The sequence below is a fragment of the Magallana gigas genome, chromosome 8 (assembly GCF_963853765.1).
Source record: "Magallana gigas chromosome 8, xbMagGiga1.1, whole genome shotgun sequence".
Classification (NCBI taxonomy): Eukaryota; Metazoa; Mollusca; class Bivalvia; order Ostreida; family Ostreidae; genus Magallana; species Magallana gigas.
The window spans coordinates 26427794-26445979 of NC_088860.1; positions in this window are offsets into that span (position 1 = coordinate 26427794).

Sequence of the window (18186 nt, forward strand, 5' to 3'; positions counted from 1 at the left end):
CTTGACATCGGAGAAAAAAAAACAGAAAAGAGAGAGGATAAAAGTCAAAGAAAACAAAAACAGAAACATATATACATGGGGATGTCCATTTGAGTATGACTTGATGTAAGTTTCTATTCGAGAATTGGTACCACCTGTCAAAACTCTCTATTTTCTTAATTTCATATGAAATTAATAAAACTTACATGACAAATTGTACAATTTAACATTACGGTCAGCACCGATATTCTCAGCAACAGAATTAGCAGTCAATTCCTGTTTTGGGAAAATGTCTTAATTAGTGACAATTGTATAATTAGACATTGCTACGAAGTTATGTATATTAATTGTGAAGAACACGGTTATAAAAACTGGGTTTTCGATGTAAAGAAAATTGTCATTGACCTCGGGTTTTATATATATATATATATATATATATATATATATATATATATATATATATATATATATATATATATATATATATATATGGACTAACCAAAAATAAACAATGGTATTTTACAACTTGTAAAACAAAGAATTTTTGATCAGGCAAAACAAGATATTTTTGCAAATGTTGAAAATTTAAAAAAATGTTCTTTTTACAAATAGCTTATCGATGGTATACATCTTCAATACTATCTAAGAAAATCTATTCCCATTATATTAGAGAAATACAGAAATATATAACTAAATTACGACTATCGTCACAAACTGGTAGATATAATAACACAAATAGAGAAAATAGATTTTGTCCACATTGCAAAACTAGTGTTGAAGATGAATTCCATTTTTTATTTGTGTGTCCTTTATACAGAACATTGCGCAGATTATACATGAATGAATATTATTATAAAAAACCTTCTATGTTGAAATTTATTCAACTTTTTAATACTGACAAAGTTAAAGATCTCTGTAATCTTGGCAAATTCATCTCTAAAAGTATTTTATTAAGAGACAACTGTATTGCATAATTGTAGTCTTTTGTTTTGTTTTCTCAACCTGTATATATAACAGTAAATGTTATTATTTGTACGTGCACAATTTCTCCTATAAATACACTACCCCCTCATGTTATACATATGTTATACTGATAAGCTGTAAAGCTTAAAGAAATAAAGAATTGAAATGTTTTGCTGGGTGAATACTCCATGATCATTTTACTGTAATTCTCCTTTAGATTTCGATTCTGTTACACTGCTAATCCAGGGACATTTGTGACCAAATCGATTACGATGTTTCTTAACCTGAAAATTCTCAATTCAATTTCTACTGAGTATTTGACAAATTATAGCTATGATTTTTCAAATTTTTTGTTTTGGACCCTCTTCCCTGGCTGTTGACCCCTCAGACCCCCAGATGGAAAGAAAGAAGAAGAAAAAACCACAAACTTGTGGTTCAACGGATCTAGCCTTTCTTTTATTAAAACAGTTTTTGTATGTTTTCTTTTATGGACTTTGGGTACCAGTTAACGGACCCTATTCTGATTCCCGGGGATTATAGTTTGAACAAATTTTAAAATACTACACATGTACATACGGTTGACGGAATACATTTTGTAGTGTATTTTCTATTTAGCTTATTTAGTGATATTGGCTTCCGGTCCATTGATAAAATTTAGGATTTGTCCCAAAAAAAAATTTTGGGTTCTTTTATTGGTATATATTGGATCATCATCTGAAAAGAGGTAAAAATGATATACCCTTTTAATCTGTCATAACCGCCGAAGCTTCGGCATCCTTAGTTCAATAGAACTCCTGTTCTAATAACATAAACTATCGTATTCAACAAACAAACAAAAAATAACGTGTGTGCATGTTTTCTTTATAGACAAACCGGAAGAAGTTGCTGAACCAATTCAGGACATTAAACCTCATGATATGAGGGGTCACATTTCACATTTGCAATGGAGTAAGACAGAAGATATCTGGGCAAGCAATGACCGTGGTACACTTGGACTCTTTGATTCTAGTGGTAATAATAAAAGGTCGATAGCAACTTGTTCCACTTCTTCTGGACATTTCACTCTAGCGACCGTCGATAAAGAAAGAGAACATATTTATTGGGTTCATAATGAAAAAATGTTTGTTAAAAGAGACGATAAGAGTGAAAATGAAACAAAAACTGGAAAATGGGAACCAATAAGTATATTTTTCTCGGATAAAGAAAAATTATTTTATGTCGGAAAAGTTATAGATATTGATGCAAAGATATCAATTTATGAAATGAATTGGAAGAAAGATGACATTCATAGAAACGAAGCAGAAAACAGAAATTTTTTTCAGTATCCTGCGTACTTGGTAAAAAACATCAATGGCGACTTGTGTGTTTCAGACAATAATAGGCGTGTTATTGTTGTTGATAACAATAAGAAATTGCGAATTAATTACAAAGGTTTTGACAATAACGGATTCACTCCTTACGGAATATGCACGGATAGTCGGGGACAAATTCTTATTGTTGATTCTAGTTCAAGGTGTATTCATATTATAGATCAAGAAGGACAGTTTATCCGTGGAATATATATGTCCGTACACTTGAGAGAACCAAGAGGACTCTGCATAGACAACAGAGGGAAGTGCTATGTAGGAACCTATGGTTCAATATTTGTGTACAATTTTTCCTCTGATGACACACGAACAACAACAGCAATAAAAGAATCAGAAAAGTAAAGTGAACTTAATAGCATAAAGATTCATAGCAACGGGGGTTGGGAGAAGGGGGCGCTTGCCCCATCTCCAATATTTTGGAAACCGATTTTTTCCCCCTTAAAATTTACTTACAGAAAAATCTTCTTCTTTTTATCAAGCAGCATCATAATTCATAGGGAAGTTTTAAAATATGTTTTAACTACCCTTCCTCCTTTTCACGGATAATGATTTTGAGGATAGCACAAGTTAGTGGTTTTATTTTAGTCAAGATTCTTTATCCAAGAATTACGTTTGGTTCAAAAAATACGTCTAATTTGCAGCAAACGCTAGCTTTTTTGTGAGAAAAAAAATCGATTCAACTCATGCAATATTCCATATACATTTATGGTACATTGTGAACGGTAATGTAAGATGTAATAATTGTGTTCACTAAACAGTTTCTGACGAATTTTTTCACAATAAACTGAATAACGAAATTTGATGAGCGAAGTACAATCTCAAACGATCGCGACCTCGGATTGTAAAATTCACGTGCAAATCGAGTCGCCATTTTACAATTTTTACATGTATACATGTATAAACCACATTTTACATGTACGATGTTTCAAAGATTTTCAGTTCAGAATTTTTTGTAAGCAAATAAGGGATTAAAGATATATGCTGTAAAACGTCTTATGGATTTCACGGCGTGTCAGCTCGTGATGACATCTTTCTACCACAAATATATTTACTCGTACATATTCACCCATGCACCTTCTTTTCTTTTTTAAAAGGTATAGGCAAAAGTGTGAGTAACCATTTTGCCGTTTTCGTTACTAAGAATACGTAGAAATGTTTTAAATTGTTTAAACTTTTTATAAATATATAACTATATATATATTTGTTTCCATTTTTAGTGATACATGTATTTGCTGTTGGTTTTATTCTCATTTTTATTTGTAAAATATATTTTTTTCACTGTTTTAGAAAAAAGACCTACATGTATCAAGTGCTGAGATAGCACAGTATAAACACGATGTGTTAAGCTTCACTCATACCTACATATATCATGTACAATGTATATAGTTACGTGTATATAAAAATTGAGGTTTTAGAATGATATAATTGTTGTGATAATTCAAATTTTATTCGTGTTTTGTTTAGTCTCTTTTGCATTTTAATCGAGTCTAATATGTGATACATGATGTAAGAATGTGATAAATATTATTATTTCTTGAAAATTAGATCGTAATCTGTTTATTACAGCCTTTAGAAAGTATCTAAACGGTTCATTGTAATGTTTTTATTTCTTTTTGCACTCTAAGCATACAAGCCTGTATCATCATAACTTTATAGTTGAGCGAATCATCGAATGTTTAATATATACATGCATGCATATTTGGATACATTGTTCATTAACATTGTTTTTACTCTTTAATCTTGATAATAAACGTAAAATTATGCCTTTTCATTAAAAACATACACTTCTAATGACATTGAGTTCATTTTAGCTCACCTGAGCTGAAAGTCTGTCTGTCTTGTCTGTCCGTCCGTCTGTAAACTTTTCACATTTTCAACATCGTTTCAAGGACAACGGGGCCAATTTCAACCATACTTTAAAACAAAGCATCCTTAGGCTAAGGGGATACAAAGTTGTAAAAATTAAGGACCAAGCCATTTACAAGGGGAGATAATTAGGAATTATTGAAAATTTTGAGAAATTTAAAAAAAAATCTCCTTCTCAAGAACCTTTTGGCCAGGAAAGCCCAAACTTGTGTGGAAGCATCCTTAGGTAGTGTAGATTTAAAGTTGTGAAAATCATGACCCCGGGGGTACGATGGGGCCATTATGGGGGTCTAATTTACACATAAGATATTATAGAGTAAATCTTTAAAAAACTTCTTCTCAGAAACCGTTAGGCCACAAAAGCTGAAACTTATGTGTAAACATTCTCAGGTATTGTAGATTATAAGTTGTGAAAATCATAACCCTTAGGGGTAGGGTGGGGCCACAATGGGGGGGGGGGGGTTAAACATTTTACAAAGGAATACATAGAGTAAATCTTTAAAAATCTTCTTCTCAGAAACCATTTAGCCAGAAAAGCTGAATCTTGTGTGGAAGCATCGTCAGGTAGTGTAGATTCAAGTTTATTCAAATCACGATCCTAGACAACTATAGCTACTGATATGTATTGAATCCTTATGAATCATTCTTTGAGCATTATGAGGTGATCATTAGCTTTTCATAATTTTAATTTTTTGGGAGTTGATTTTTAATCAACTCTCCTATGCAGTCACTTGGACAATCCGAAAGTGAAACAGTGTTTGGACCTCAGCACAAATGATTGCTCCTGACAAGACTTAGTTTTTGAAAAATAATTGATGAATTCGATGTAATGTATGCTAAAGCATTGTTTTTCAAGAAAACTTATTTACAAATACCTTAAAAATAGTCAGATTTTAAATGGTACGAACAATTTAGATATTTTTTGTAGTCGTATGTATTCCTACGCCAGAGTTCAATATAGTCTCGTTCAACTCGACGCTCGGCTGTCTCCGTAAACCCTTGTCGGAGATTTACGGTGCCAGCCGAGCGTTTGGTTGAACGAGACTAGAGTTCAATATTGCTTGGATCCATACAATTTTCGAAAAAATATTTCTACCACTGATACATAGTTTGATTGAATTAATTTTATCTTTAAATATTATTTAACATGATTCTTATGGAGGTTTCTCGACATTCTAGTCGAAAAAGTTCAAAAATTCATATTATAAAAATATGCGTAATTCAAATTAGAAACTACGTATACATGTACTTGTCATGCAAAATAAGATATCATTGATTTTAAAATAAATAAACATCGACAAAATCAACTCCCGTCAGTTCTTCAGTACTTTGATTTACATTTGGCGCACGAGCACTTTACAATACTTTGCGATCGGAATGTTCAATATTTGTATGGGTTCTCGCATTCTTTGCACGCGTTTAATTTTAGTGTTCACATCAAGTCTCCTCAAAATAGTGGACATGCACACTATTCAGACGCGACCGAATGCGATCCAAACATTGTCGCAATGCAACCCACGAAGATAACGCGAACAACGTTTTGTGTATTACACGAGTGATGTACGTTTTTAAAGATCGTAAAATGAATCGCTGCAGTGAGTTTTCTATGCAAATGCGTTCATTTTGCGCTATGAGACTGTTGCTCAACCTCAATTATTCTTGCAACGTTTTACTATCATTGCACGATTTATTTGCTTCAGTTTGCCATGTTTTACCACTAATACACACCCCCTGTTTAAGCCACGCAGTTTCAGACCACATTTGACCATGGTTGCGCTGCACCAATATGTATTCAACTGAGGAGCGTCGATATCGAGCAGTATAATATTTACCCTCTCTGACTCGCACGAGCATTCGTACTATGGAACGCACGATCGCGGTACGTCCAATCGCATTGGCGCACGTTTAATCGTCGATCACAATCGTGATCAGTCGCGCCATCCTATAGCAATATCTTGCAGCACACTCTTTTATTGTACAAAAGTCCCATATATACGCAAGATATATCGCAAGATTTAATGAGTTTGCATCGCACAACTGTCGATTTAGATCAAGCGAATTTCGTACAAATAATTTTTCTTATGCGATTATTTCGGCAACAGTTTACAATCCAAATCTTAATTTTTTTTGTCACACGAATATTTCGTTGCTTCTGCTCGCGCGCCATGCAATTGTGAAAGGACATTTTTAAAGCGTTTTCAAAAGTAATATTTAGTGGGAAATTGAGACCGAGATCAAAAGTGAGCTGATCTAACTTTTATGGCCCTGGGGCCTTGTCCTCTTAACTCTGACTTAAAAAATATTTTCTTAAAAAATGTAGTTTCAAATGTGAGGCATTTGCCTCCATTGCGGTCGTGTTGATGCATCTTTGATCTTATGATTTGATTTTTAAAAAGTGGGCTTCTTTTAATATATTGGTTTTGTTCTCAAATCTTGGACTATATGAGAATTTTATAGTTTGCAATACTATTGGAGAGCTTCAAAGGATCTATTGTGAACAACAATTGAATTGACCTATAGAACCGGTATTGGTTTCTGTCTTTACAACATATCTATTTCCGTACCACTTCTTGGTTTTAGGCCATACACAGTAAATTCTTAGGTTTTAGTTCTCATAATGTATAGTGATTGGGAAAAGGTTTCACAGTCGTTGTCCGAGCAGTATGAGTTCTGGTCGCTTGTTTTTTACTTTATTATCTTTAAATCTTATTTTCAGTTTACTTTCAATGATTCGATACATGTTCTTTATATTTATTTATTTGCAACCAGTGACATATTAGCAACGATTGAAAGTCTCGCGTGACGCGATTTCAAAGGTCGCAAACACTTCGACTTTTTGCTACAAACAATGCACGTTCTTTTCAACCGAAATAATAAGAATGATGTTTGTAGATGTAGAAAGATTTTTACGAGGCGTTCGAACATTATCACCATTCATTCAACTGAACGTTTCTCCGTACTAACAGTTACATCCTTTGAATAAAGGGACTTACCTAATGCCGGGATGACAAGACTCTAACTTACCCATTCCCATTTTTTCTAATAGTAAACCTTTATCTGTCATTTTTGGAATATAATGTCACCAATGCACACATTCTTTCCAAAGAACGAACTGCATTTAATTTGCATTACTTCTCTCACAATTGTGCCATTTCTTATAGATGTTCTGGAAAAGCAATTGCAAACGCAACAGTTTTGGCTCGGTATGATTTTTAGACGGTGGCTATAAATAGCCACGGTCTATTGCTACGGTCCTGACCGGAAGAGTATTTCTTACGGGGACCCTAGCGGATAACGAACGATAACTCTGTTAGGTATGCAGTGTTACACGCAATGTTTTATCTATGTGTCGATTTCAGTAAGATAAATAATTTTAATCTTATCAGATATTTTAAGCATTATAGCTGGTAATCATTTTGTACATATATTTAAATAATTAATGAAACTATGTTTTATTTTAAATGAGCCGTTACCCTGTCTGCTTACGTGGTATCGATAATTTATGCACCAACTGCCAGTTGTGACGTTTAACTCTGTATCAGGACTGCATACACTATATCACTGCGATAATTGGCTAAGAGATCTCACAATAATCGCTTCTTGTTTTTTTTATGATGTAAACAATTGTCAGAAACACACACAATTTAAAAAGGTTTGCCATTTCATATTTCAGCAAGTATGCTTCATCGATAAATTCATTCATTTTCAACGCATTAATTTTAGTTGAGGAAGAATATTTATTTTTTTTGTAGCTTATTCTAAAGAATTCACAACAGATATTGATAATGAATATTAGATAAATTACATTTTAATTGAACTTCAACCGATCAATGGCACACTTTCTTCTACAAGTGTTCATGTGTTGCTCTTTTAACAAACAAAAAACTTGAAATTTATGATACAAATGTGTTTAATTTTGGACTATCCTGTGATTTACCTAATTTTGTAACACACTCAGTCTGTAGGAACATTAATATTATTACAGGCACCTCAATATTCATCAGACAATATTTACTACTGATGTTGACGCTTTACTTGCTGCTGACTTTCTCTCAAACACGCTAATCGATCGACTTCGGATTGTAAAATTCACGTGCAAATCAAGTCCCCATTTTACATGTACATGTATAAACAAACACCATTTTACGATGTTTCAAAGATTTTCAGTTCAGATTTTTTGTAAGCATATAAGGGATTAAAGACTTAAAGACATGCTGTAAAACGTCTTATGGATTTCACGGCGTATTAGCTCGTGTATCTCTAATTTGCAGCAAACGCTAGCTTTTTTTGTGAGAAAAAACAATCGGTTAAACTCATGCAATATTCCATATACATTTATGGTACATTGTGAACGGTAATGTAAGATATAATAATTATGTTCAATTAACAGTTTCTGACGAATTTTTCACACTAAACTGAAATAACGCAATTTGATGAGCGAAGTACAATCTGCGACTTTAATCCATATGCACCCGTCTCTGCTATTAGAGAACCTTTTCTTTGGTTTTGGGGGATTTTTTCGCAAACAGATAACATTATTTACACATGTACGTAAATATCACCCCTTTTGTTCTCAAATAATTTTTAACTCGCCAGTACAACTCTATTATATATGAGCTTTCTTCGACATTTTTTTTCCATTTACAAATAGGCGGGCCTATATAAATGCGCCAGTTTGTTGCGACTCGCAATCGAAATAAGTGTCATCACTCAACGAAATGCTACATCGGTCGTAACGTATACATCCATGCTATATTTGCGATAAATAATGAAACATGAAGGTAAAAAATGTGCTTCATAGATGACTGTAGTATTCTACTGAGCTTCAGAACAATAGCTTTCCGGAAATATTGCCGGGATTTGCGGACCGTAGATATATTGTATAGACTAAAGTACATGCAAAGAATAAAATGAAATTTATATACACAGCTGTACGGTCAGAAAAACATGTGTTTAACTTGGATTTTGTTTGTTTGGTGTTTTTAAAAACTAATTTTGAATAATTAATCTATATTTCTTGTAAGTTTACTAGAAAAGTTTAATGTTGCAAGTAAATTATGCGTGTTAAAGTGTACTGAGAAGCGATAAAATATACATGTGACTTTCCCAAATTCATTCAAATGATTTGAATAAATTTATAGCTAAATACAATTAGACAAATGTACTTTAAAACGTTGATTAATGAAACTGCCGCGACTGAATATTGTATGATATTTTTTTCTCAAATTTTTATTCACTTTCGTTGTGAGCAAATGGAAATAATCCACTACAGTCGAAGATAAAATATTGATTTACTCTTCTGTTTCATGATGACGTGCATTTCAAAAGCAATACCAGTTTTATCAAACAGGTTCTTGCAAACCATTCCGTTTTCTGTACACCTAAATGTATAACTTACTATGAAGACAAAAGCAAGTGTGATAGTCCACAAGCAAGTGTGATGATGCAACTTTTTCCCCGTGAAGAAATTGAGGGAAAATGCTCTCGAGAGGGACAATAAACATACTACATGTATGCCCAAATAGTTAGTAAAAAACCTGATAAGTATTTTATCATACTAAAGTTTTATTTGTTCTCGTTACTTTGAGAAATCTACAATATCTTTAAAGCACAAAAATTCAATCAACACTTTTCAAAAGTCAAAGACCCAAAGGTCAAAAGGGAAAAAACAAAATTCCCCTTCTTTATACAATGAAATAGTTTGGCGTACTGTGATAAAATCGCTTTGGATTTGATTTATTCATTCAATATGTGGTGGCAACCCACATATTTAATGATTCATTCTGGGGCAATCAAAAAACATTTGTGTAGTACATGTATTACCGAAAACGGAGTTTTAATATCAACTGATATACATACAAACATATAGATACAAACATATAGATACAAACTTCTATACTACAAAGGCTACTGTGATAAATCTATGGATTTTCCCCAAAAGATGACGATAAAGAGACACAACATTTGTAAAGTGTGGATTGTGAACACAACTACGATTTCCACAGAATTATCCATGTAAGTAACTCACGACCAGTTGTGCTAGTACATGTATGAGACGCTGGCTGTGGATTTTCGTCAACAATAATTTACATACATGTAATATGCCACTTTGAAACGGCGACACCGTCTAACAGTACTTTCAGTACTTTGATTTACTTGGCATCTATTTGATTTTGAGTAGCACAGAGTGAATGATTCTTGTCCTCAAACAAAGCATGCTTACACTAGGTTGTAGTAATGGTTGATTGCTTTTACATGTAGTTACATATGTAAGTATAAACGTGTACTTTTTCCATCAAGATCTTTAATTCAAAGAGCAAATGGGCTTTTAAGGAAGAAGATCGAAATTAAATATACAAAATATACATTCCTGCATAAAAAAAGAAGAGGTGTATATAATTGCCGTTAATTTTAAGAATGACCACAGATGGAATCTAATTAGTGCACAAAAACATCACGAGTTACATAGCTAGCAATTTAACTCACTAAGCTATCCAGAACTTACACTCTTCGGTGTAAATGGAGACCACTACCGGTAATATAGAAATCGGTTTCCGAAACTTTTGTCGCTTTTATTTTTTGGAAAAATTTAAACCTAGGGCCGGGGTGCCCCTAAAAAATTCAATCTTAATTTATTCTTTTGAACAAAACCTATCAAAATATCTTAGATTTTTTTTAGGGGGAGGCCGGTCCCGAAGGATAACTAGGCCAAAAACCATGCAGAAATATACCATTTTACTTTTTCGCCAACTTTGAAGATAAATCGTAAAACTGCAAGAGCAATATGAAAGGTTCAAAATGCAAATCGAAAAATTTAGAAATATGGTCGATACACCCTGCGAATGTTATTGTCATTCAAATTAAGACCACTTGGTTTTATTTGATCCTTTCAGTTTCGCAGTAAAAATCCTGCCTCGTGTTTATAGTTCATGTCCTAGAATCTAAGTACATGTAGTCAAATAAAAAATCTAGAATTTTATTGATTTTAATCTTTACCTCCATTAATTGGTGGATAAAATGAGTTCTTATAATAAATGTGACAATAGAAAATATACTTGTTTTTTTCTGCGCTTGCAACAATGCTTAGTAGCGACCCCCCCCCCCCCCCCCCCCTTAGGATTAATTTTCGATCCGCGCCTGACCTAGTAATAGCATCAATAGTGAAAAAGACTATACTATGCAGTATGTTCCTTGAAATTGGTTCGAAATACAAGTTTTGATTCAAAACAGACACCCATTCATTTTTAGCTCACCGAGACGAAGTCAGGGGGAGCTTATGCTATACCCTCGGCGTCGGCGTCGGCGTCGGCGTCGGCGTCCGGACCTGGTTAAAGTTTTTGTTGCAGGTCCTGTATCTAAGCTATTACTTGTCCTATCTTCACCAAACTTGCATGGATGATGCATCTGGACCTACTTATGGACTTGAAAGATTTGGATGCTGAATCTGAGTCCTAAATTACAGATGCTGGAGGAGGTTAAGGTTGTTGGACCAGGTTAAAGTTTTTGTTGCAGGTGCCCTTTGATAGCAATATCTAAGTTACTGCAGGTCCGTACTTCACCAAACTTGCATGGATGGTGTGTCTTATGATACTGATGCACCAGACAGGCTTGAGTGCTGAATCTGAGCTTTAGGTTTCGGATGCTGGAGGAGGTTAAGGTTTTTTGAGCAGGTTAAAGTTTTTGTTGCAGGTGCCCTTTGATAGCAATATCTAAGTTACTGCAGGTCCGTACTTCACCAAACTTGCATGGATGGTGTGTCTTATGATACTGATGCACCAGACAGGCTTGAGTGCTGAATCTGAGCTTTAGGTTTCGGATGCTGGAGGAGATTAAGGTTTTTGGAGCAGGTTAAAGTTTTTGTTGCAGGTGCCCTTTGATAGCAATATCTAAGTTACTGCAGGTCCGTACTTCACCAAACTTGCATTGATGGTGCGTCTTATGATACTGATGCACCAGGCAGGCTTGGGTGCTGAATCTGAGCCATAGGTTACTGATGCTGAAGGAGGTTAAGGTTTTTAGAGCTGGTTAAAGTTTTTGAAACAGGTGCCCTCTGATGATTATATCTTAGTTACTACTTGTCCTAACTTCACCAGACTTCCATGGATGGTGCGTCTTATGATACTGATGCACCAGACAGGCTTGAATGCTGAATCTGAGCCATAGGTTTCGGATGCTGGAGGAGGTTAATGTTTTCTGAGCTGGTTAAAGTTTTTGAAACAGGTGCCCTCTGATGATTATATCTTAGTTATTACTTGTCCTAATTTCACCAGACTTCCATGGATGGTGTGCCTTATGATACTGATGCACCTGACAGGCTTGAATGCTGAGTCTGAGCCATAGGTTTCAGATGCTGGATATGGTTAAGTTTTTTGGAACAGGTCACATGTTTTATAGATAATAGTACTATTTCAAACTTGCATAGTTGATTAAACTGTAATATGAATAAATCACAGAGGAAGCTTCAGATGCAGAGCCTGATCTCCATTATCAGGGATGCTAAAAAATATATCTTAGTTATTACTGGTCCTAACTTTACTAAACTTGCATGGATGGTGCGTCTTATGATACTGATGCACCTGACGGGCATGAATGCTGAATTTGACCCATAGGTTTCGGATGCTGGAGGGAGGTTAAGGTTTTAAGAGCTGGTGTTTTTGGAGCAGGTGCTCTCTTATGATTATATCTTAGTTATTACTGGTCCTAACCTCACCAAACTTGCATGGATGATGCATCTTATGATACTGATGCACCTGGCAGGCTTGAATGCTGAATCTGAGGTGTAGGTTTCGGATGCTGGATGAGATTTGGTTTTTTGGAAAAGGTCACATATTTTATAGATAATAGCTTGCTTAGTTGATTTAACTATATTATAAATGAAACACAGAGGTAGCTTCAGATGCAGATCTCCATTATCAAGGATGCTTAAAAAATTCTCCTATCTCAAACCTGCTTGATAGATGTGTTCGTTGTTAAATGATATAATATGATTTCTATGATATAGAATTGTATGATATGATACACTATTGTTTTTTATGATACAATATTATATCATATATCATTGTAAAAAGTTATATGATATGATATGATATTGTATTAAATTTTTTGTACATTATGATATGATATTGTATCATGATATTGTTATGTATAGAATTGTTTATTATGATACAATATTGTATAATATGATATTGTATAATATACTATTTTATCACATGCTATTTCATATGATATTGCAACATACAATATTGTATCATATGATATTATATAATATATATTGTATCATATGATACGATATTGTATAATATAATATTGGTTTATATAATATATATATTATTTTATCATATGAAAATGTATTATATGATATTGTATAATGTGATATTGCATCATTTAATACAATATAGTATAATATGATATTGTATGATATAATATAGTACTTTATCACATGATATTGTTTCAATTGATATATTACAATGTTGTATCTAATTTTATTGTATCATATGATACAATGTCCTATCGTGTATCAAATATACAATATCATACAATACAATATCATACTTTAATATTATACAATATAATATCATATGTTACAATATTGTGATGTATTGTGTGATATAATATTGTATCATATATTATTATATTGTATCATATAATATCAATATCATAATTTATTATGATATTGTATTATGCGATCAAATACAATAATGTATAGCAAGAAACAATGTCATATTATATGTTACAATATCATATTTCATCATTATTTATTACAGTATTTTATTGTAATATATGATATATATTGTAGGTATCATAGGATGCAATATCGTATTTTATATTATTGTATTGATAAACATTGTATCATATAATACCCTATGAAATGAACATATGATTATTATACAATTTTTTAACATATGATATTGTTATACGATATTGTGTCAAAACAGTATCCATGTATATCCAAGATCATTATTAACTATGATTTTCAAATAATATGATAAAGGTGGTCTCATAAAGGTGATTCCTCAGAAAGGTGATGCCTCGTCTCGGTGAGCTTTGTAATCTGTGATTACCTATGTTTTAATACATGGTAATACACACCAAAAGCATCAAACATGGCTATGATTTTTTTAAGCAACCAAATGTTTATATTTTCAACCACGAGTGGGTGAACACGAACGATAGCTCTGTTCTGAATACCATTGTTTAGTTTTTATAACCGCTAGATGATGAAATAAGACATATGTCCTATTGTAATATATTTTTATGTTTTTAAATAAATTAAAGGAACTGAACAAATAACGGGGAAGTCTCGTGAACTTTCATTCAAGCACCTCTGGATTTATTACATACTTAGCAACGATAAAGATTACATTCCGAACACATTCGCAGCAGTGGATAGGAAAAAACCAAAAAAACTTTGATTTTTAAAAGTGATTTTTGATGTTGTCCATGGGCCTCTTGTTATGGTCAGGAAGTGATCAAAATTCAATAGTGCCCAGAGGACATCAGTTTTCAATATGCCATCAAATTTTACCTGCACAAGATTGAATTTTACATAAATTACTGCTTGTGTTTATTTTATTTGACATCCTGTGTTTTCATGGTTGTATGGATATGCAATGAAATATCAACTGTAATATTACACAAGAGCAGGCACGTACATGTAGCATCGTTTTTGGGTGTCAGGAGAAAACGTACCCAATTTCTAAGATACGTTTTCTCCAGGTGAAAGGTACGTTTTCTCCATGAGAAAACGTACTCTATGAAAATCATAAATAGATAAATATACAGAAATGTAGGCATTTTATAGATACATGACTGCCGTCATGAGAAAAGGGCCCTTGTCTTTTGACGTCACAATGCTCAGAAAACGACGTCAAAGTAGCGGCATTGTAAACGCAGTTTTTTCTATTTTCTGTTTCTATTTTTTTCTGCGTCTGTGTTTTGTTTTTTTAATAACTAGAGCCCGGCTTTGTTATAATACCGCGATTAACATTTTTTTCATTCAAATAATACATGTTGATTTAAAAAATAAACATTTAATTAATGAAATATACACATGTAACGTCAATATCTACACATTTCGAACGCATAATATTGCACACAAGTTGATGGTGAGATATCATAAAAATGCCGCTTTTGCATCCAGTATAAAACTTAAACACTACATTTTCCATTCTAAAGTGATGAAAATATGCTCTAATTGGGAAATCACTTTTTTTTGTAAAGCATCGCTGGAAACCAAAGGCCCGTCTCGCATAAGCTTACTTATTGCGTATAACTAAATGCGAGACTGGTCGTGGATTTCCGATGATGTTTATTTTATAATACATTTTTCTGAGTAATATTGTATACAACTTTAGTTTGTATTATGTGAGTTATCAATGTAAACAAAACTACACTTCATACTCGTTGTTGATACATGTAAGAGGGGTTGAAGGCTAAAACATACCGAATCGATGCAGAGCAGTATTTTTTAAAATCTAACAGTAATCTGCGCAGTAATTACTGTGAAACAATACATTGTCAAATCAAATATTACAAAAGATCTTTTTCATATCTTAAGTTTAGAAGTTCACCTCCCAGGAGACGATTCTACACCTTTTAAATTAGTCGGAATGAACACGAGAGAAGCTGTTTTGTCTCAATTATAGTGCTACTGCCAACATACAAAATAAATTATCGCATAATTCTATTACTAAAGAATTTGCGATAAAATTTTGAAAGTATTTAACGAACGGATTCGTAAAATTTGAGAAATATCTTCACAGCGTAATAATCTACTCTGATATATCGCATTTGATTAAGGGAAAAATCTTATTCTTAGTGACATTTTCCTGTATTAAAAGTGCCTTTAATGAAACAACATAAAATTATATACCTGTACAAAATATCAACTTGTTTATTATTTAAGCGCAACCTATTTTGTTTTTCTTGTGCAATTCAACAACCCAAATTTACATGTTGTGTGTACTTTTTGAGCTATTTTACGTAAAATAAAAAAAATCAGTAATAAGATGCCTGAAAACTCACCACATTTTCATGGATTAATAGTTTTTATATGATTATATTCATCTCAAATCAGTTACGTATGGTGTTTCGATGGGACCACTTCGACCTTCGCACCTTCGCCTTTAGGTCGAGGTGCGAGTTAGCGAAGTTGCGAAGGCGAAAGTGCGAAGTTGCGAAGGCGAAGAAGCTACTATCCGATCACACCTTCGCTATCGCGTTTAAAGACAATTTTAGCTGTATAAAAGGACATCTGAGGCAGACGATGAACTTTTTAGAATTTATTTTCAACAGCCTGCGCAGATCTATAACTTTTTCTAGGGGGGGGGGGGGGGGTTGGATAGATAATTATATTTGTCGGGGGTGGAGGAGGGTTCCGAGACATATTTTGGAGATTTTATTATATATAATTAATAAAATTAAATTTTCCGGGGGGATGAGATCCGGACCCTCTCTCCCCCTTTACTGCATATGTGAAGTTATTAATATTGAATTTTCCGAGGGACGGACTCCCTCTCTCCCTCTAGATCCATACATCATCAAGGAGTGTCGCATAATGAAATTAGAATATTACTGTGTTTGATCCATGGTAAACAGACAGCTGGTAAGTGACAGGAGTCTGGAAGTTCATATGTATACATTATGGCGAACATTACATTTTATATGGAGTATATAATGATAAGACATAGTCAGCACTGGTAAACATATATGTCACATATACACATTAAAATATTTATAAACATTCATATAGTAAGCACAATGGCCTAGCGCATGTGTACCAATGATAACATGGATTAATCGGAAAACTATGGTGTTCCGATGGGGCAACTTCGACCTTCGCACTTTCGCCTTTAGGTCGAAGATGCGAGAGTGCGAAGTTGCGATGGCGAAAGTGCGAGAGTGCGACGGCGAAGGAGCGAAAGTGCGAAGATGCGACGGCGAAGCGCGAAGATGCGACGGCGAAAGTGCGAAGGTGCGAAGGCGAAGGAGCGATACTGCTATCGCTCCTTCGCCGTCGCAACTTCGCACTCTCGCCTTCGCACCTTCGCACTTTCGCCTTCGCCTTTTTTGATAGCATTCAGAAAGTCTCGGTCGATTACATAGAATTTGATGCAGGCACCGTACTCGCCAAGGTTTTCCGATTAATCCATGATATCATTGGTACGCATGCGCTAGGCCATTGTGCTTACTATGAATGTTTATAAATATTTTAATGTGTATATGTGACATACATATATATATATGTTTACCAGTGCTGGCTATGCCTAATCATTATATACTCCATATGAAATGTAATGTCCGCCATAATGCATACATATGCACTTCCAGTCTCCTGTCACTTACCAGCTGTCTGTTTACCGTGGATCAAACACAGTAACAGTCTAATTTCATTATGCGACACTGCTTGCTGATGTATGGATCTAGAGGGGGAGAGGGGGTCCGCCCCCCCCCCCCCCCCCCCGGAGAATTCAATATAAATAACTTCACACATGCAATAAAGAGGAGAGAGGGTCCGGATCTCATCCCCCCGGAAAATTTAATTTTATAAATTATATATAATAAAATCTCCAAAATATGTCTCGGAACATAATTATCCACCCCCCCCCCCCCCCTAGAGAAAGTTATGGATCTGCGCAGGCTGTTGAAAATAGATTCTAAAAAGTTCATCGTCTGCCTCAGATGTCCTTTTATACAGCTAAAATTGTCTTTAAACGATAGAGAGCTCCACAATTATAAAAAGGCGAAGGCGAAAGTGCGAAGATGCGAAGGCGAGAGTGCGAAGTTGCGATGGCGAAGGTGCGATAGTAGTATCGCTTCTTCCCCTTCGCAACTTCGCACTTTCGCCGTCGCATCTTCGCACTTTCGCTCCTTCGCCGTCGCACCTTCGCACTTTCGCCGTCGCAACTTCGCACTCTCGCACCTCGACCTAAAGGCGAAAGTGCGAAGGTCGAAGTGGCCCCATCGGAACACCATAGAAAACCTTGGCGAGTACGGTGTCTGCATCAAATTC